The 21,198-nt window shown below is 52.2% G+C and overlaps 1 long non-coding RNA gene across 2 annotated transcripts in view; it reads left to right on the top strand.

Annotated features, from left to right (window-relative positions):
- The window catches only part of LOC146786047 (uncharacterized), a 142,944-nt gene that overhangs the window by 46,551 nt on the left and 75,195 nt on the right, over positions 1-21,198 (top strand). The window contains exon 3 of one of the 2 annotated variants that reach the window (XR_014970843.1): positions 2,882-3,964. The exons of the other annotated variant lie outside the window; for it this stretch is intronic. This is a non-coding gene — a long non-coding RNA (uncharacterized LOC146786047). Of the gene's footprint in view, positions 1-2,881; positions 3,965-21,198 lie in introns of those variants that run through there. 2 annotated transcript variants of the gene reach the window in all.

Genomic DNA, 21,198 nt, shown 5'->3' with positions numbered 1-21,198 from the left:
TTACGTACAATTCGTAAAATTGATGCCCAAGCGTGCAAGTACGATCCGTCCCGTCCGTCCAAATATACAACCGTATGAAAAAAACACCGTACGGAGCGAACTCCAATAGCAACCATGCAGATGTCTAAACATGTGCCCGCATATGCGCTGAACACCCCCCCCGTATGTACGCGCCGTACCCCCAGCCCCCGTATGTACGCGCCATACCCCCGGTCCCCTGTATGTACGTGCCGTACCCCCAGCCCCACCTATGTACGCGACGTACCCCCAGCCCCCCCGTATGTACGCGCCGTACCCCCGGTCCCCCGAATGTACGCGCCGTACCCCCAGCCCCCCGTAAGTACGACCTGTACCCCAGGCCCCTACACCAGCACCCTCACCTAGCATCGTGCATTTACGAATCGTACCAAACCATTGCAAATGTGAGCACTGTACAACAACATGGCCGATGTACGCACCTTACAGACGCAAAAAACACTCGTACTGAACCAGGACACTGCAAAACACCACAAGGAGGGTCAATTCGAATCGCACAACACCACAAAACACGTCCAACAAGCCCAAATACATGGAATACACTGACCTGCAACATCCAAACAGGTAAACAGAGGCCCAAACCACAACCACATCTTATAACACACCCACCCAAATTTCAAACACAGCCACACCCACAAATGGACCAATAAAAAGGGCCCACACACACAAACCATGAGCCTTTGCAACAGACCCACTGCTGACAGACCCAACATACAAACCACTGCACCATACCTGAATCCTGACTACACCTTACACTTGCACACCTTCACACAACCACCTTCACAAACACCCCCTAATCACATTCACACACACACCGTCACAACCACACACCCACAACCATCCACACCCACACCCCACACCATGCCCACAGACAAGGATCCAAAGTTCACAAGGGAGGAGCTGGACATCCTTGTCAACGAAGTCATCAGAGTCGAGCCACAGCTCTTTGGAACATTGGTCAGACAGACCAGCATAGCGGAGAAATCAGCCATGTGGCAGAGGATCGTCGATTGGGTGAATGCTGTTGCGGCCATCAGAAGGACCAGGCATGAATGCCAAGCCAGGTGGTACGATCTGCGGAGGGCGGTAAAGAGAAAAATGAATGAATAGCACGCCCAGACAAACATCACTGGAGGCGGTGCCCCCCGCAGACCAGTACATTACCATACCTGGGAGGAGAAGGTGATGGGCACGCTTCCGCCGGTGGGAGTACATGGGCTTGAAGGAGTCGCATAGCTTGGTGAGTACACAAACAACTCACGTTACATGGGGGAACCGCATCCGCAAGCCAACTCCAAATAATACACGCAACTACCTCAAAGCCCACACCGGACACAACCACACTAAAAAAAAAACGCACATGCCACTAACGGGTCCATGCCCCATTCATCAAGCAAGGCCATGCCAAGTCACAGGCCACACAAAATACCAACACAAGACTGGATGTCCGCAATGCCGGGAGGGTGGGCCTCTCAAAACACATTGTGCAACTCAGAAGCAGACACCAATGCCCTCAGCCCATATGGCCTAGGGCAGAGTTTTCCAAACAGTGTGTCCCGACACAGTACTGTGTCGCCTGCAAATGGTGGGCGCGTCGCAGGATGACATCGGTATGAACAGCCATTTTGCACATAACAGCAGCTAATGAAGAGGCATCCCTTTGAAAGAGTGTCAGCACACACCGCCGCAGCAGCGCAGACTCAGAGACACTCTGCTCTATGGGGGCTGGGAGATTCAAAACTAAGCCTCATGAACAAGCAAATGGCCTGTGAAAGACCTGCAAAGTGTGTGTGCCCAGGAAGCTGGGCTGAGGTGACAGAGGGTGACAGACAGACGGAGGGAGAGGGAGGGAGACAGACAGAGGGATGGAGAGAGGGAGACAGAGGGAGACCAAATCCCCCTTGGGTGGTTTGGGCTTGCTCGCTCGTCAGCAGGTGGACTATGTGCATGGTTACAAGGTTTGGCAGTGCGTGAACCAGCCCTTCTTGTGTTGTAAATCACTGGGGCATGTGTCAATCTGTGCATGAGTAGATTCTTGCTTCAGAACAAACCTAACCTTACACACAGTTTTGCCACTCACTGTGTTTGTTAAAACTGATTCACAAATACATAAGTAACCTTCCTGCTTACTCTAATTGTTTTGAAAATGCACCATTTGCCCACTTAAAGTGCAAACCGTCAGGCGGTACTGCCTCGCTCGCTAAGCTCGCTCGCTAAACAGACTTACTGAGTCCCAAAATGAAGCATCTACAAAAAGTGTGTCACCAACAGGAAAGCAGTGGCCTAGGGACATACCCATGCACCATGCTCAATGCACAGGGACTTGCCAAGTACAGACAAGGTAGATGACACTTGGCCCTGCTGTAGACAGCACAAGGACCTCCTGTGACCACTGTACACTCAAATACCAACTCCACATGCCTCTACCTACCACAGGAACTCACATTCACTGTCATGCCAGCATGCACCATGAGGGGATAGAGACATCACCTGGTAGACCCAATGACAAATCACACCACACCCAACAGCATGCCCGGTCAAACCCCCCCCCCCTTACACAAGCACACACCCCCATGGCAGGCAACGGATTTTGACACTGACACAATGGACATGTGACACAACAAGACCAATCCATAGCCAAATAAGCATCCTACCACTCATTAGACAGGCCAAAGACTCAGGAGTACATATCAATCTGTCCCCCGCAACATACCCATCCACAAGTGTACTTTGAGAGGAATGCTAGCCATATCCAACTACCTAGAGGAACTGTGCCAACATGAATATGTATCAATCATGGATGTCGCATGAAACACCATTAACATTGTCTCTCTCTCACACACAGGGCAACGTCGTCGATCTTCCCCCAACTCTGGGGGGGGAAGAATCACAGGTCCAGGCTCCGCGTGACGATGATCCCACCGGCAGCGACGACTCTCACCACTCCGTTGTTGACCCCGACCAACCTGTACCCTCTGGTGCCCAAGCCCCTTCAGCACCTGCATCAGGTACAACTGTGCCAACCACCACCCCCATTCCTGCCACATCCCAGGATACACCCAGGAGCCCTGCTCGCACTGGACAACACAGCCAGTCTGACCAGGAGGGACAAGGTTCTCCGGGCACCCAGGAGGAGGCAGGCGACCCCGCAAATGCCATCCCTCAGGGGTCCCGTAGACCTGATGTGCCCACAACGGCAGGCCAGGCTCGTGTGGGCAGGGGTGGTGGGAGTGGAGGACGGCGGAGGCGAGCACCTGACCAGCCAGCTGAGGGAACCGGTATGGCACACGTACGCCACATCCTCGACACATACCAACGTGACACCAGGGCCATCAGCCAGGTTGTGTCGACCCTCACAGACATCAAGGGGACCCTCGAGGAGATGAAGACCCTGCAGGCCGAGCAACATGCCAGTCAACGACAACACCAAGGACGGATGGAGGCAAGAGTGTCTGAGCTCGTGGCGGTGCAAACGGACATGAGCCGTTCACTCCGTCGGATTGCCGACAACATGGGCAACCCTCCCTGTGCCACCAGGTGAAGATCACCACCAGCCACAGGGAGGGATGAGGAGGAGGAGGATTCGTCCGACAGAGCATCACAAACATCGTCGCGGCCTGCATCTGAGGGTCCCCAGAGGAAGGTGGGTCGTCCACGGAAAAGACCGTGAGAGTCAGCGGACCATCAACATCTCCCACGTCACCTGGCCTGGCACCTGGCCCTCTGGCGCAACAGCAGCACCTCATCCAATGACATTCTCTGCCACATGGACTTGCTGGTCACAGTCTGACCAATGATGACCAAGACTGTGCCATGGACTTTGCTGACTTCCAATGCCAAGGATACCAACTCCCCCTGTGAACTTTGGATTCTAGACACCCGGCGAGCACCTCTTTTCATCCACCCAAACACGTACCCCAACACAAATAAAAATCCTCACAATCATGAGATGATGCCGTCATTTTGCATTATTCCATTACATGTGTGTTGTAATGTCAAACAATGCCTGAATGTTGAAGTAACTCCAACCATCCATACCCTGGGATCTGAGTCTGGCACAGGACACACATGGGTTACAATGTATCATTCAATACAGACATGGAGCACTATACTCACCCGTGATGGGCTCAACCTGCTGAGGGGGGGCTTGCACAACTGTGCGGACAGACCTATTTTGAAGAGCATCATTCATGCGCAGAGGTCAGGGCTCATGTGGAGTGTCCTGGGGTGGGAGTCCCAGGTATATGTAGTCAGGTGCGAGAACTGTGCCCTGCATGCTGGAGTAAGGTGGATGTGGAGAATGGTGGCCAGGCCAAGGTTGGAAGCATGGAGATGGCACAATGGGGTCTTGGATGACAGTGCCACAAGGTTGTTTTGGGCTCGTGGTCGTGGACTGCATCCTGAGTGTGGGTGTGGATTGTGAAGGTCATCCTGCAGCAGACAGTGATCCATTGCAGCTATCTCTGCTGGACGGTGATGTGGCAGGGTCGCCAGATGTTGAAGCACAGCTGTGCAGATGCACCCTGGATGTGGACAAGTATAATGGGAGTGGTAATTTACTTGCTCCGGAGAGGGCAGGGTAGGATTTGGCACGGATGTTGTAGTGGACCTGGAGGATGGTCTGTCTTGCCTTGAGGTGGATCGAACTGGGGATCATGTGCATAATGCAGAGTGCGCTGCAGCATGAGGTACAGATGCTGGTGATCAGCATAGCACATGTGATCAAGCAATACATGATGCACACCAGCTTGTGTGCGTGGCCACTGGGTGCTTGTGCAGGGCTCTTGCGGGTGGGACACAAGCAGTTGACCCAGCTGTAAGGGGACAATCCGCAGATGATCACCTCAGTCCTGTACAAGTCCAGCCTCAGGTGGCTGATGTTCAGCCATCTGCCAATGGATCTCATGCATTATTGAATATGAGAACTGGCAAGGTCAGCGTCTTTGGGGAGGGTGAGGAGCACCTGGCTGTCAATGGCACACGAGATGATGATGAGGTGCTGTGCGCATGTGATGGTGTAGAGGGGGATCCAGGACACATTGTAGACTGACACTCTGAGACATGATACCTCTGCCATGTGTCCGACAACGACACCATACTACATGCAGAGGCCTTGAGTACCACTCCCATGGGCTTGTTGGGGTACATAGCCGGTGCGGAGTAGGAGGGACATGACCTGGTTGGTGTGACAGGGCCTGGAAGGCGTGCCAGCGCTGTGTAGGCAGTTGGAGTTGCACACTCATTATGCAAAGGTGTCGTGTGGGCGCTTACTGCATGCCTGAGTGCAGGGGACAGATGTTTTGGATGGACATTGCTTGGAGGGTGGCTGCAACATCATACTGTAGCATGATGTGGCTCATGCAAGGACATGAGGCTCGTGCAATGTGCACGTAGCATGTGCAGACGGTCCAGCCTTTGGCACCGCGTGGTCGCAACTGTGTCACACACAAGCTGATTACACCCAAATGAATGGGTGGAGGGAGGAAGGGAGGAGCATCTTAGAGGCGTGTGTGTGAGGCCAAATATAGAAACTGTGTGCCCTTGCTGCAGGGCCTGCACCAGCAGGCGGCATGTCCTGAAAACCATGCCACAAGTTTCACACAAAGACAAGGATGTCAGAAAGGACTACTGCAAAAGGTGTATGTTAAGGAAGAAGTGTCTGGTTCAACATGGCACACACAGAGACAATGGATGCACAATCAGCAAAGATGACTGACAATGGATCAGGAAACTGAAGGGCGAGATGCGCAGAGGAAACAAACACTCAGCAGGTGTTGAGTGCCCGTTGTGGGGACAGAGATGCAAAAATACCTACACAGCCATGGACTTCATGCACAATACAGATTCTAATCCCTGACAAACAGCCTGCATCTTGCTACTCTGCACATAGACTCATATGCACAATCTCTGATAACAAAACAAGAGATGCCGCATGCACAGTGGCAAGAGACCTGCATTGACAGAGATGCGGCACCTTGGAGCATGAGGGACACCTTTATTATTCATGCTCGCATGAAGGCAAATGCATCAATATGAACAGACGCACAGGTCAGGTGGATGAACATGTGGGGCCTACACTGGCACCCCCCTTTGCACCACAGATGCTGGAAATCCATTGAACTGGCACACAAGTGACAGGGTTGAGCCAAACACCCCCTGCTGGTCACAGAGAGGCTGCTATTCACCATTGAGCCTCTAATGGGGATGTCCCACACTATGTCAAGCCGGTGCATCCCGTATGTTTCCGAGGGCAGTGTGACACACATTGATGCCTTCATCACAATCCACAGTCCCATTACAGATGACTGTCACCAAGTGTGACTATCAATTCATGTGAATACTGCCACATGTCATGTGCCCCATGCTGAGTCGACATGTATGCATAGTAAGAAAACAAGCACAGGAGCAGTGCACACACATTGTAAACAAATACCACACCCAAAAAGCCGTGCTGCATCCTATACCCAAAGGAGACTTTTCACCATGTCCTTGCATGTAACGCTGATTCAGCACAAAATGGTTTGAATAATTGGTTGATGATTATTTGTACCAAAAATTATACAAAAATGTTGAAAAAGTAATAAAAAAAAAATTAAATATAGAAAAATAATTTATGGATAAAATTTTTTTTATGTATAAACCTGTATTTCAGGTTCAAGTGATAAATTAAAAAAAATATTATTTAAAATTATAACATAATTTAAGGGATGATTAGCATTCAGCTGTAAAAGCCTCCGACCCTTCATCAGAGCCTTTAAAGATGCATCGTAATATGCCTGTAAGATTACTTTACGAGTGCCTCATTTTCATGATAGCAGTCGTAATGGAATTCAAACGGTCATTCAGGCTAACTTAGAGGCGTAAAAAAAAAATTATGCCAATTCTGTATTGGACACCCGACCAAGTGAGGTATCATTTTACTCGGAAGACTGAGAGGACTCTGTGTGGTAAGACATTTGTGCCAGCATGGTGATCACACACAAAGGTGCTGATTCCGATCCGGTAAAAATAATTAGCGTATGACCCGTATCCGTATTATTTACCTACGAGTCGTACAAGTACCGTACAAACAGGCAAGTACGAATCGGTAGTGAAAAATAACTACGAATAGCGTCGGGAAAAGGGTACGACAGTGCGTCGGATAGTTTTTACGTCCGAATATAGTCGGGAAAAGTGTACGAGAGTGAGGCGGACATTTTTAAGTGCAAATCGTAAAATACAAGTCCGAGCGCGCAAGTACGATCCCGACGTCCGTCCGAATACACATTTGCACGTAAAATGGCCCGTACGGAGCCAACGCAGTAGCACACATGTACACGGTAAACTAATGCCCGTGTATGAGCCGTACAGCCCCCCCACCCCCAAATATGTCAGCACCATACACCACCCTGTCCGCACTGTACCCCAGCCCCGCAACTGTACATGCCGTACCCCCCATGTACGCGCCTAACCCCCCCTGTCCGCACTGTATACCAGCACCGCACCTGTACGCGCCATACCACCACCCCCCATGTACGTGCCTTACCCCCCCATGTATGTGCTTAACCCCCCCATGAACGTGCCGTAGCCCAGGGACGCACGTGTACGCACCGTACCCCCACCACATGTACGCACCTCACCCCCCCATGTACGCGCTGTACCCCCAAATGTACGCGCTGTACCCCAGGGCCGCACGTGTACACACCGTACCCCCACCGCATGTACGCGCCACACTCCAACACCGTACCCCAGCACCTTCACCCAGCATCGCGTATGTACGGATCGTACCTACGCGAAAACTAGTCTTACAGAACCAGGACACTGTAAAACAGCACAAGGAGGGTCAATTCGACTCGCACAACACCACAAAACACGTCTACATGACTAAATACATCTCAATGACTGACCTGGCACATCCAAACAGGCAAACAGAGGCCCTAAATCACAACCACCTCTTATAACACACCCACCAAAATTCAAACAGAGCCACACCCGAAAATGGACCAATAAAAAGGGCCCACACACATAACCCATGAGCCTTTGCAACAGACCCACTGCTGCCAGACCCCACAGAGAAACAAATCTACATTACTCATACCTGCACTACACCTCCACTCACACACCTTCACACAACCTCCTTCACAAACATCCCCCTCTTCACATTCACACACACACCGTCACATTCACACCCACACACCCACAACCATCCACACCCACACGCACACCCCAAACCATGCCCACAGACAAGAATCCAAAGTTCACAACGGCGGAGCTGGACCTCCTTGTCAACGAAGTCATCAGAGTCGAGCCACAGCTCTTTGGAACATTGGTCAGACAGACCAGCATAGCAGAAAAATCTGCCATGTGGCAGAGGATTGTAGATAAGGTGAATGCTGTTGCGCCCATCAGAAGGACCAGGCATGAATGACAAGCCAGGTGGTACGATCTGCGCAGGGCGCTCAAGAGGAAAATGAACGAAGAATATGCCAACAGTAACATCACTGGAGGTGGGCCGCCCCGCAGACCCGTACACTACCATCCCTGGGAGGAGAAGGTGATGCACCTGCTACCGCCGGTGGGAGTACACGGAGTCGAAGGAGTCGCAGAGCCTGGTAAATACACAAACAACTTACGTAACATGGGGGCAATGGGGTCCACACCACATGTACACCAAATGCACGCAACTTCCCCAAAAGACCTTACCGCACACAACCACACTCAAAAACCAAGCTCATGCCACTAACGTCACCATGCACCCTTCACAAATCAAGGCAAAGCCATGTCCAAGGCTACAGCAACCACAAACACAAGACTGGATGTCCGGGAGGCTGGGAGGGTGGGCTCCACACAACACATTGTGAAAATGAGACGCAGACACCAATGCCGTCAGCCCACATGGCATAGGTACATAGCCATGCACAATGCACAGGGACTGGCAAAGTACTGACAATGTAGCTGACACTTGGCCCTGCTGTATGCAGCACAAGGCCCTCCTGGGACCACTGTACACTCAAACACCAACTCCACAAGCACAGGTATCTAGCACAGGCACTCACACTCAATGTCATGCCTGCATGCACCATGAGGGGACAGACACATCACCTGGGAGACCCAATTACACCTCACACCACACACAACAGCAGGCCCGGTCACAAACCCCCCCTAACACAAGCACACACCCCCTCGGCAGGCAACGGATTTACACACTCCCACAATGGACATGTGACACAACAAGACCAATCCACAGCCAAATAAGCATCATAGCCAACAATCTACAGGTCAAACACTCAGGAGAACATCCCAATCTGTCCCCCGCAACATACCCATCCCCAAGTGGACATTGAGAGGAATGCTAGGCACATCCAACTACCTGGAGTAACTGTGTCAACTTGAATATGTATGAAAGATAGATGTCGCATGAAACACCATTAACATTGTCTCTCTCTCACACACAGGGCAACGTCGTCGATCTCCCCCCAACACTGGGGGGGAAGAATCACAGGCCCAGGCTCCGCGTGACGATGATCCCACCGGCAGCGACGACTCTCACCACTCCATGGTTGACCCCGACCAACCTGTACCCTCTGGTGCACAAGCCCCTGCAGTACCTGTGTCAGGTACATCTGTGCCAACCACCACCCCCATTCCTGCCACATCCCAGGACACACACAGGAGCCCTGCTCGCACAGAACAACAGAGCCAGTCTGACCAGGAGGGACAAGGTTCTCCGGGCACCCAGGAGGAGGCAGCCAACCCTGCAAATGCCATCCCTCAGGGGTCCTGTAGACCCGATGTGCCCACAACGGCAGGCCAGGCTTAAGTGGGCAGGGGTGGTGGGAGTGGAGGCAGGCGGAGGCCCGAACCTGACCAGCCAGCTCAGGACACCGGTATGTCACACATACGCAACATCCTGGACTCATACCGGCGTGACACCAGAGGCATCAACCAGGTCGTGTCCAGACTCTCAGAGATGCAGGGGACCCTCGATGAGATAAAGAACCTGCAGGTCGAGCATCATGCCAGTCATCAACAACAGCAAGGACGGATGGAGGCAAGACTGTCTGAGCTCCTGGCGGTGCACAGGCACATGAGCCAATCACTCCGTCAGATCGCCCAAAGCATGGGCAACCCTCCCTGTGCCACCAGGCGTAGACCAGCACCAGACACAGTGAGGGAGGAGGAGGAGGAGGATGAGTCTGACGGAGCGTCCCAAGCATCGCCAAGGCCTGCATCTGAGGGTCCCCGGAGGAAGGTGGGTCGTCCACGGAAAAGACCGCGAGAGTCAGCGGAACATCCACATCTCCCAGGTCACCTGGCCTGGCACCTGGCGCAACAGCAGCACCTCATCCAATGACATTCTCTAACACATGGACTTGCTGGTCACAGTCTGACCAATGATGACCAACACTGTGGTCTGGACTCTGATGACTTCCAATGACAAGGATACCATCTCCCCCTGTGAACTTTGGATTCTATTCACCCGGTAGAGCCCCTGTTTTCATCTACCAATACACGTACCCCACCGCAAATAAATATATTACTTTGGTCATGAGACGTTCCTGTCATATTGCATTATTCAACCACATATGTGTGTGGAAAAGTCAAACTATGCCTGAGTGTTGAACTAACTTCAGCCATCCATACCCTGGGATCAGAGTCTGCTACAGGACACACATGGGTCACAAGGTATCATTCAATGTAGGCATGGAGCACAACACTCACCTGTGATGGCCTCTGGCTGCTGAGTGGGGGCTTGCTAAACTGTGCGGACAGACCCATTTGGGAGAGTATCATCAAGGCGTAGAGGTCATGGCTCATGTGGAGGTTCCCGGGGAGGGAGTCCCAGGTATGTGTGGCCAGGTGGGAGGACAATGTCCTGTATGCTGGAGTACGGTGGATGTGAAGAACGGTGGCCAGGGCAAGGTTGTATGCACGGAGATGGCCCAACGGGATCTAGGATGACAGACAGTGATCCATTGCAGCTATCTATGGTGGACGGTAAGGTGGCTGGGGTGCAGGGTGTTGAAGCTGAGGTGTGCAGATGCACCCTGGATGTGGACAACTTTCCTGGGAGTTTGGATGTACTTGCTCCGTAGAGGGCAGGCCAGTATTTGACACGGATGTTGTAATGGACCTGGGGGATGGTCTGTCTTTCTTGGAGTGGATCTATCTGTGGATCATGTGCATAATGCAGAGGGCGTTGCAGCATGAGGTACAGATGCTGTGGACTACCATGGGAAATGTGAGCGAGCCAAACATGATGAACGCCATCTTGTGTGTGTGGCCACTGGGTGCTTGTGCAGGGCTTCTGCGTGTGGGACACAAGCACTTGACCCAGCTGGAAGGGGACAATCCTCAGATGATCACCTCAGTCCTGTACAAGTCCAGCCTCAGGTGGCTCGTGTTCAGCCATTCATCAATGGATCTCATGCATACTTGAATAATGGAACTGCCAATGTCTGTGTCTTTGTTGAGGGTGTGGAGCACCTGGCTGTCAATGGCATACGAGCTGATGATGAGGTGCTGTGCGCATGTGATGGTGGAGAGGGGGGTCCTGGACACTCTGTAGATTGACATGCTGAGAGATGATACCTGTGCCATGTCCCAGACAATGACACCATACTAGATGCTGAAGCCTTGAGTCCCACTCCCATGCCCTTGCTGTGCTACTGAGCCGGTGGGGAGTATTAGGGACGTGACCTGGTTGGTGTGACAGGGCCTGGAAGGCAGGGCAGCGCAGTGTAGGCAGTTGGAGTTGCACACTCAGCATGCAAAGGTGTCGTGTGTGTGCCCAGGGTATGTCTGACAGCAGGCGTCAGATGTGCGGATGGACATAGCTCGGAGTGTGGCTGCTACATCAGACTGCAGTGTGATGTGGGTCATGCAAGGACAGGAGGGTGGTGCAATGTTCACCTTGCATTTGCTGATGGTCCAGCCTTTGGCACCGCGTGGCGGCAACAGTGGCATAAACAAGCTGAGGACAGCCAAATGAATGGGTGGAGGGAGGAAGTGAGGAGCATCTTGGAGGCGTGTGTGTTGCCAAATCAGGATACTCTGTGGGCCCTTGCTGCAAGGCCCGCAGCAGCAGGCAGCATCTCCTTGCAAAATGCCCGAATTTGCACACAAAGAATAGGATGTCAGAAGGATAACTGCAACAGGCGCATGTGTAAAGTAAGGAGTGTCCAGTGCCACATGGCACACCCAGAGACAATGCATGCACAATCACCAAAGAGGCATGACGCCGGATCAGGAAACTGAAGGCCGACCTGCGCACAGGAGACACACCCTCAGCAGCTGTTGATGGCCCATTGTGTGGACCAACATGCAAAATAACATACACGACCGTGTACTTCATGCCCAATATGGAGCATAATCCATGAGCAACTGCATGCATGTTGCTAAACTACACATGGACTCCTCTGCATAATCTTCCACAACTATGCCAGATATGCCGCGTGCAAAGTGTCAAGAGACCTGCATTGACAGAGATGAGGCACCTTGGAGTGTGACGTACACCTTTATTACTCAGCCTCACACTAAGGGAAATGCATCAATTGGAACAGACTCACAGGTCATTTGGCTGACCATGTGTGACCTACACTGGACACCACCTTCAACACAAAGATGTGGCAAGTCCTACAGAGCTGGCACACAAGTGAAGGGGTTGAGCCTAACACCCGTTGCTGCACACGGAGAGTCTGCAATTCCCCAATGAGCCTCATATAGGGATGTCCCACACTATGTCCACCATTAGCATCCCATATGTGCCTGAGGGACGTTTTACACACATTGATGCCTTTGTCAGAATCCACAAACCATTACAGATGACTGTCAGGAAGAGTGACTATCAATTCATGGGAGCCATGTAACACGTCATGTGGCCCATGGTTAGTCGACATGTATGCATGGTAACACAACATGCACAGGAGCAGTCCCCACATATCACAAACACGTACCACCCACAAAATGCCATGCCACACTCCTTCCCCCAAATGACATTTCACCATGTCTGTTCATGTTACTCTGATCCAGCACACGTAGCAATACTCATGAGGAATAGCAGGAGGGCAATGATGACATGAGCAGACGACCGGCGCAATAACCTGTGGAGGACAGACACACAACAAGTCAGCAAAGAGCTAGTAATCCACAAGGAATGATGTTGTCACCATGCTCTTAATAATTTATTGTCCCAGCAAAAAGGTGTGGAATGACATCATCACTTTAATGACATCAGAACACAACTCCAAGTCACTTAGCACACAGTCAGCTGGACACACACATTGCAACACATGCCACACAAGGCTCAAAGCGTGCACACTCAGACACAGGGACTCACCATAATGAGAAGAAGTTGCAGATAAGCTGACTCCGGATGTCCTCATCCTCATCCTCATCTTCACTTGCCCAAGCCCTTCATCCTCCACGGGTGGATGATCCTGCTCATCGGGATCCAGGATGAGTGGCACGGCCTTCTCCACTGCCATGTTGTGCAGCATGCAGCACACAATGAAGATTTTGCAGACCTTCACCGGGGCATATGGGAGGGCGCCGCCGGTCCTGTGGAGGCACCGGAATCTGCTCCTCAGGAATCCAAACGTCCTCTCAATCACGCGCCTCGTCTGCCCATGGGTGTCGTTGTACCGGTGTTCTGCGCCTGTTCTGAGGTTGCGGAGAGGCGTCATCAGCCATGGCATGTTGGGATAGCCAGAGTCCCCTACATGGAAACATCATGTGAAGAAGTGGGTCAGGAGATGCCGTACGATACAAAGATAGCGCTAAACACAGGACTAACAGAGTATACCGACCAACAAGACATGCTCGTTCCGCGTGCAGCTGCAGCATCATTTCTGGCACCCTGCTACGCCTCATGATGTATGCATCGTGTGCGGACCCTGGAAAACGTGAACAGACATGGGATATCAGCATGTTAGCAAGACACACCACAAGGGCATTAATGGAGTGATAATGTTTTCTGTTCCTATAGGCTACCTCCTGTGCCTGTGGTGGTACCAAAGCCACATGTGTCCCATCAATGGCCCCAATTACATGAGGCATCCCTCCCAGGGCATAGAACTCACCCTTGACACGTGTCAACTGCTCACGAGTGGGGAAATGGATGAAGTCATCCAGGTGCACCAACATGGCTTCTAAAACATCATGCAGGACACGGCTGAACATTGTCTGGGACATGCCACAAACATCAGCTATGGTCAATTGAAACGTGCCGGTGGCAAAAAAATGTAGGGCTGCCATCACCTTCATTTTGGGGGTCAGAGCCGTAGGATACCTGTGTTGTGGTTGGAGGTGTGGTGCAAGCCGGCGGGTCAAGTCCTCTATCAACTCTTGCGAGAAGCGGTATCTGCGTATGCAGTCATGTTCACGCATGGCATCCAGGTCTGGCATTCGTCTGGGGAGAGGCGGTGCCCTGCAGAGATTTGGAAGGAATAACAAAGAGTGAGTACATTACCACACCAATGTCACTGAGGTGAGCACATGTTCAACAGCTAATACACATCTGCTTAATACAGAGTCTGGCCTGTGCAATACATCCAGGACACGTAGGCCAGCCAGGTGATACTCCTACGAAGTGCCAGCCACAATAGTTGCATGACAATGTTGACGTGACATGCCATTAAAATAGCTGTGTGCCAGTGTAAGTGACAAGCCAGACACATTACATGAGTTACAGACATCCACATATCAGCATTTGAAGGATGTCATATCATACAGACAGCTGCCGGGAGTCTAGATGCGCAGGTCACATGTCATCTGTATAAGGACAGATAACACACATTTCCATGAAGGGGTACATGTCAAAAAATGATGACACAGACATTGAGAGAACGCAGATCTTGCCTCATGTCAGGAAGTCATCTTCGAACCATCATGACACATGCAAAGTGTGAGTCCACATGCGGCATGGTGTGCGTATATGTGTGTCATGCACATATGCACACAGACACATGTTGGATGCTGCAACAGCAGATGGAGTTGACGGAACACCAACGCCAAGCTCATGGGAAGACATGACACACACATGACAGTCACATCGTGGCACGCTGGTAGTCACATGTCAGGTGTAATTATCCATGTACCTTGCATCAGGGGACAGTTGCGGGTATTGCTGACTGTGCCATACCAGTGATGCAGTGCTTGACACGTGTGTCCCACATGCACACATGTGCAAAGTGTGAAGGGGAAGTGTGCCACGTAGTGCCCCATCACACATGACATGTGTAAACAGCTAATCACACATCTATTGTGCCACTACATGAGGACACATGTGCCGCATCACTGCCTGACACACCTAGGCCCTGCACATGAAGGACTGCACTGACAATGACTTGATGTCCAGCCTTGTGCGAGTCTGACACCTCCATTCCTTTCGTGTGCGCCTCCTATCACCAGTGTAAGCTGTGAAACGCATTACACACGCTCTGAGGGCGTGTGTACGGCCCGTACTCACGCGTGAGTACCTGCCGTACACGCTTGAGTACGTGCTGATCACTCTGCCCTACAGTAACACAACTATAGTGATCAGTGTTCGGCACGTACTCACGCGTGTACGGGCCGTACACTCGTGAGTACGTGCCGATCACTCTGACCTACAGTAACACAACTATAGTGCTCAGTGATCGGCACGTACTCACGTGTGTATGGGCCGTACACGCGTGAGAACGTGCCAATCACTCTGACCTACAGTAACACAACTATAGTGATCAGTGATCGGCACGTACTCACGCGTGTACGGCCCGTACACGCGTGAGTACGTGCCGATCACTAGGGCCGACGGTAACACAACTATAGTGATAGGCACGTACTCACGCGTGTACGGCCCGTACACGCGTGAGTACGTGCCGATCACTGATCACTATAGTTGTGTTACTGTAGGGCAGAGTGATCGGCACGCACTCACGCGTGTACTGCCCGTAAACACGTGAGTATGTGCTGATCACTCTGACCTACAGTAACACAACTATAGTGATAGGCACGTATTCACGCGTGTACGGTCCATATCACTGTAGTGACGGTGCCCTAGGGGTACGTGTGTAACGCGCCGTACCTGTGTGGGGATGTAAGAATTACAATGGAGACACATGAGGGACAAGTATTAGGGTCTAAATGCATGCTGGTTGTCATGGATACCGAGTTTCAAGTTCAAATTTTTACATCATGTGGTCTGGAAAAATCAGTTGGCCACATTATACATTGTTGAAAAGTGGTTGTTGACTTGACATGATGCTGCAAAATCGAAAGATGCAAAGGCTGTCACTGGTGTAGGTTTAAAGGGATTGGAGGAAACGTAGGATGCAAATGAGTCTGACCAATCACTCTGTACTCCTGTAAATGAAATAGGCCAGCAAGGCAGATATAAGGCAGGCAGAACCCATGAGAGGGCACTTGCCTGCACAACATGTCAGTCGATACCACTGCTGCTGTATTGTCTACCTCTGGCACCATGTCAAGAACTGTGGAGAGGGCTCAGCCTTTCACACAGGAGGAGAACCAGGCCCTGCTGGATGTGATCCTCCCACAGTACCCCATGCTGTATGGTCGACCAGGGGAGCAAGTGAGTGCTGACTCCACTACCTTTGCCTGTGCACCTTTATTGTGTCTGTCACTTCTGGCATTGTGTCCAGGTGTGACAGACATGCTATGTTGGTTGGACTGGGTCCCAGGGGGAAGGGGTGGCTTATGTCTCTCATGCAGGGCTTGATGTAGTTAATGTGTGCACTCATCACTTGCATTGTGCTTACTGTGACATTCACTGCTTAGTGCATGGCACATTCAGCCAGCCTAATCCTCTTGGGCATTCTTGTTCTATTGTCCTGCGGTGATGCAGTGGTCACCCCGGTGTGACAGGTGACTGCACCCACAAATGTGTGTGAGAGTTGAGTGGAGCTGTGGTGAGAGTGGTGAGTGTCAAAATGATGTGTACGCCCCCTGAACATTGATGTGTGTGAATGTTTCTTGTCATGTGGGTGAGTGTCTATGTGGAGTGTTGCACCACAGCTGCATAGTGGATGCAACTGCTAAATCCATCTGATGTGTGAAGTAAGCCGTGCTGTGTGTCTGACTTGCTGAGCTAGCCCCACACCTGTGACCCCCCCCACCCCCTGGCAAGTGGCACATGTGCAGAGTGATGTTTGCATCCGCTGTTGCCAATGGCTGGTGATTGATGTGTGCCTGTGTGTGTCTGTGTACTCTGCTGAGGTTAAGTCAGTGGCCTGGGGCATGTGACTGCTTGGAGGTGCTGTCCATCAGCCTTGTGTTGCTTGGGATGCACAGTGTGTGCCATGATCAGGGATTGTTTGGCACCCCTCATGCCACTTGTGTACTTACTATGCCATGTAGTGCATTGTAGCGTCTCCAGTGGAATTAGTCCCTATGACTTAGGTGCTATTACTTGCCAGCATACTATGCCCTGTTCAACAAATAAAAGATGTTCAAATGTGTGTCTCTGTGACATGGTGCAGGTGTAGTGATGTTGTCTCACTTTGTCATCCACACAGGTAACCGCCTACCACAAGGGGAAGATCTGGAAGGACGCCGTCAAGGCCGTGCAATCGGTGGAGGGTCGCAGTCGGCGCCTGGCACAAGTGAGCAAGAGATGGCAGGACATCCGGTGCTGGACCCGGAGGATCGCCCGGGTCATGTTGAAGGATGAGTCTCCTCGCAAGCATGGCGGGCACCGGCGCCTGACCCACCAGATGAAGCGTGTCCTGGCGGTGGTCTTCCCTGACCTGGATAGGCGGATACAGGAGTTACAGCAGCAGGAAGGGGGTAGGTACATGTGTGTTTGTTGTGTGTCGCCAGCTTTTGTACATGTATATGTACTTACTGATACGCCATTTCTGCCTACCAGTGGCTGATTTGAATGAGTCTGGCAGCTCCAACAATGACTGTGTACATGTAGTTTGGTGTGCTCATCCTTGTGTGACTTATGCTATACAGACACATGTGTGTTATGTTCACAGAGTGCCACATTCACACATGATAGACATGTCCATTGTGTGAAGGGTTGTGATTCTCCAGGAGTCACAATGTATTTCGTTGGGGTGTCAAAAGTACTCACAGGTCTCTGAGTGTGGGAACACCTTCTGCATTGGCATGTGGTATTTTGCCTTGGGTGCGACAATACTGTTTGGTTCACAGTGCACAAGAGGTGGCATGCCTTCATAGTCTTGCTGTGCTCAAATGATCCCAGACACTAGCTTCTCATGATCTTGGTATTTCTAGTTTTTTGCTGTTGTGCCCCAATTTTCATTGTTCCCAAGTGGCATGGTGGGTCATACAACTGGGGAGTGCAGGGCTTACATATGTGGGGAGTATTCTAGATGTTACTCATGATGCCTTTCCTGTTATGCACTGTTGCCTATTTTGTTTGGACTCATGTGTCAGATGTATGCAGGTGACTGATTTCTTCCTGTCTCTTCACCTTGCCCACAGAATCATCGGAGGACACCGAGGGAGACACCGGCACGGACATGGAGGAGGGATCGAGCACTGGTGCCACCAGTGCTGTGGAGTCGGCGGAATCAAGTGGCACGGAGGGCGAGGGGAGTGAGGCGGAGGACCTGCCCAGTACCAACACTGACTACGAGGCAGACGGGTCCGAGGCTGAGCTCCCAGGGGGGGCGGAGTCTGCTCCCACAGCTGAAAGCAGCAGTACATCTATGGCTGCCCCCTCTATTCCCATCAGCGCCCTCCCACTTGCTCGGGTCCCTTCTGTCCGTGCTAGGCCACAACGTGTCTCCTTCGTGCCAGGCACCGCACCCCCTGCCCCTGTCCCCCCTGCTGCCCTCACTGCAGAGTCTGTGGACATTCAGCGGCAGTTGCAAGTTGGGCAAACATCGATCCTGACTGTCCTCCATGGCCACACCAGACTGCTGACCCAGATGGTGTCGTACATGGAGGGCATGTCATCAGCGATGTCTGACCAACGGATGTTGCTGAGGTCCCTGGACTCGTCACTGACGGCAGTAGCGAGTCACCTGCAGCGCTGCCTCCCCCCCCTACCCCTGCCCCATCCACAAGTCCCACACCAATGCCTGTCCCAAGCACAGCAAGACATCCACACACACGCACCCCACCAGACACAAGCAGCACACCACCACGTATGGGCAAACGCACACCTCCTGACACGCACACTCAGGGGTAAGCAGGCACACCCATTTGGTCTGGGGCACACAGGCAGGCACGCAGCCATAGTCCTCGTCCACATGACTCACTCCCCAGTCCCTCCGATGTCACTCCCCTTGGCTCCCCTGCCCCAGATTTGGAGAAGGAGGCCTACTTTGCTGGGCTGGGCCTCCGGCACACTACTTCACCTGGCCGGAAACGGTCAAGGCACTCCACGGGTAGGGGAGTTAAGTCCCCCAGCCTGCCCACCACCTCCCCCAGTAGCGCTGCAACACATCCCTCCGACCCACCCCCCCCTACTTGGGGCCTGTTGTTTCTCCGGGTGCAGGGGAGACGCTTGAAGAACTGGCAGAAGTGTGCAGCGCCGAGCTCACCTCCACCTTTGGCGCTGCCCCTCCCCCTGTGGTGGAGTCGTCCGTCCCTGCACCCACCACACCTACCCTTCTCCCTCCTGTCCCTGCGGTGCCTGGTCCTTCCCCACATGATGCCCCCCCCCCAGTCGACGACACAGAGTCTTCTGTTGTGCAGACAAGCTAGGGGAGACGCATGGCCATGTGTCCCCCCCCGAAGGACTGATGATATGGACTGGCCATTGGCCTTTGTGAATAGTCTTGTTTCCACATTATTATTTTCATGCTGAATAAAGCATTTTCTATTTTCGTTCGAAATGTCTTGTAAATCAGGTATTGATGTTGATGCTGATGCTACAGGAGTGGGGGTTGTGGGCATGTGTTATGTTTCAGGGAAATGTTGTAGTCTGCTGCTCATGGGGTGGAACCTGGTATCTGCGTGCCATCACAAGGTCTCTGCAAAGATTCTTTGTCGTTTATGCTCTTTGTGTTTGGAGACATTGTCCGAAGGAGTGTTCCTTCCTCTGTGGCACATGTCATCTTCCCTGCAGAGAGTTGCACAATATTTGTGTCGCCCTGTGTCTACATTTCCTTTGTTGGTGATGGATCCCTTCTACTCTGGCCATGCCTGCTCTGCAATGTCTCCAGCTGCATCATCTGTGCCATCCTTGGTACTCACTGTACTTGTGTATTGAGTATTTTGCCATGCCTTCATGGTGAATTTGTCCTTTTTCCGCACAATGCATGTGTGTAATCCCAGGCTAGCACACATATGGGACTTGTTCTGCTGGGTATTTGAACACCTGCCTGACAATTGTGGGCATTGTATGTGTAGGAACTCCACCCTATTCCTTCCATGAGAGACAACATCTTGGAGGCTGGTCCCGGCACCTGAACATTCCTATCAGTCCTGGGATGTGCGTGACAGTGTGTGTTCGCTTTGGCTCTCTTAGTTTAGTGGGCAGTGACATGAGTATACAGTCTTGTGGCATGATCTCAGTGTGTGTATTGTGCTGCATCTGCCAGGGGTGGGTATGCATGTGTTATTTGTCTTCACACCCACATGTGGTGTGTCATGCAGTGGGGGAAAGACATCCATCATCCTGGGAGTGGGACACTGCTGTCAGTGATGTGTTGTTATGGCACTATCATCATTGTCCAAAGTTAGGGATGCGTACATACACCCATGGAGTTGTGGTCATCTGATAATTATGTACACCCCCCCCATGTCCCTGTCCACTGCTGGTATTCCTCTGCACCCACCCCCATGTCTCTGTCCACTGCTGGTATTCCTCTGCACCCACCCCCATGTCCCTGTCCACTGCTGGTATTCCTCTGCACCCACCCCATGTCTCTGTCCACTGCTGGGAGTCCTCTGCACCCACCCACCCACCCACGTGCGCCCTTGCTGTGGTACACTGCTGTCCTGGGCATACTCTACCCCCAATTTATAGCTGGTGTGCTACACCAAGCCGTACACCTACATCCGTGGCGGGTGTACGCCTTGTATCCATCATGTAATGGGACTGTAGGGGTACGTGTGGTATGGCCCGTACCCACGCTCTGGGGGGCGTGGGTACGGGCCGTACCACCATTGTGGCGGTGACGTAGGGGTATGCGTGGTACGGCCCGTACCCACGCTCTGGGGGGCGTGGGTACGGGCCGTACCACCATTGCAGTGGTGATG

The sequence above is a fragment of the Triturus cristatus genome, chromosome 11 (genome assembly GCF_964204655.1).
Source record: "Triturus cristatus chromosome 11, aTriCri1.1, whole genome shotgun sequence".
Taxonomy (NCBI): Eukaryota; Metazoa; Chordata; class Amphibia; order Caudata; family Salamandridae; genus Triturus; species Triturus cristatus.
Note: the sequence above shows the minus strand (reverse complement) of the source record. Positions and strands in the feature narration are given on the sequence as shown.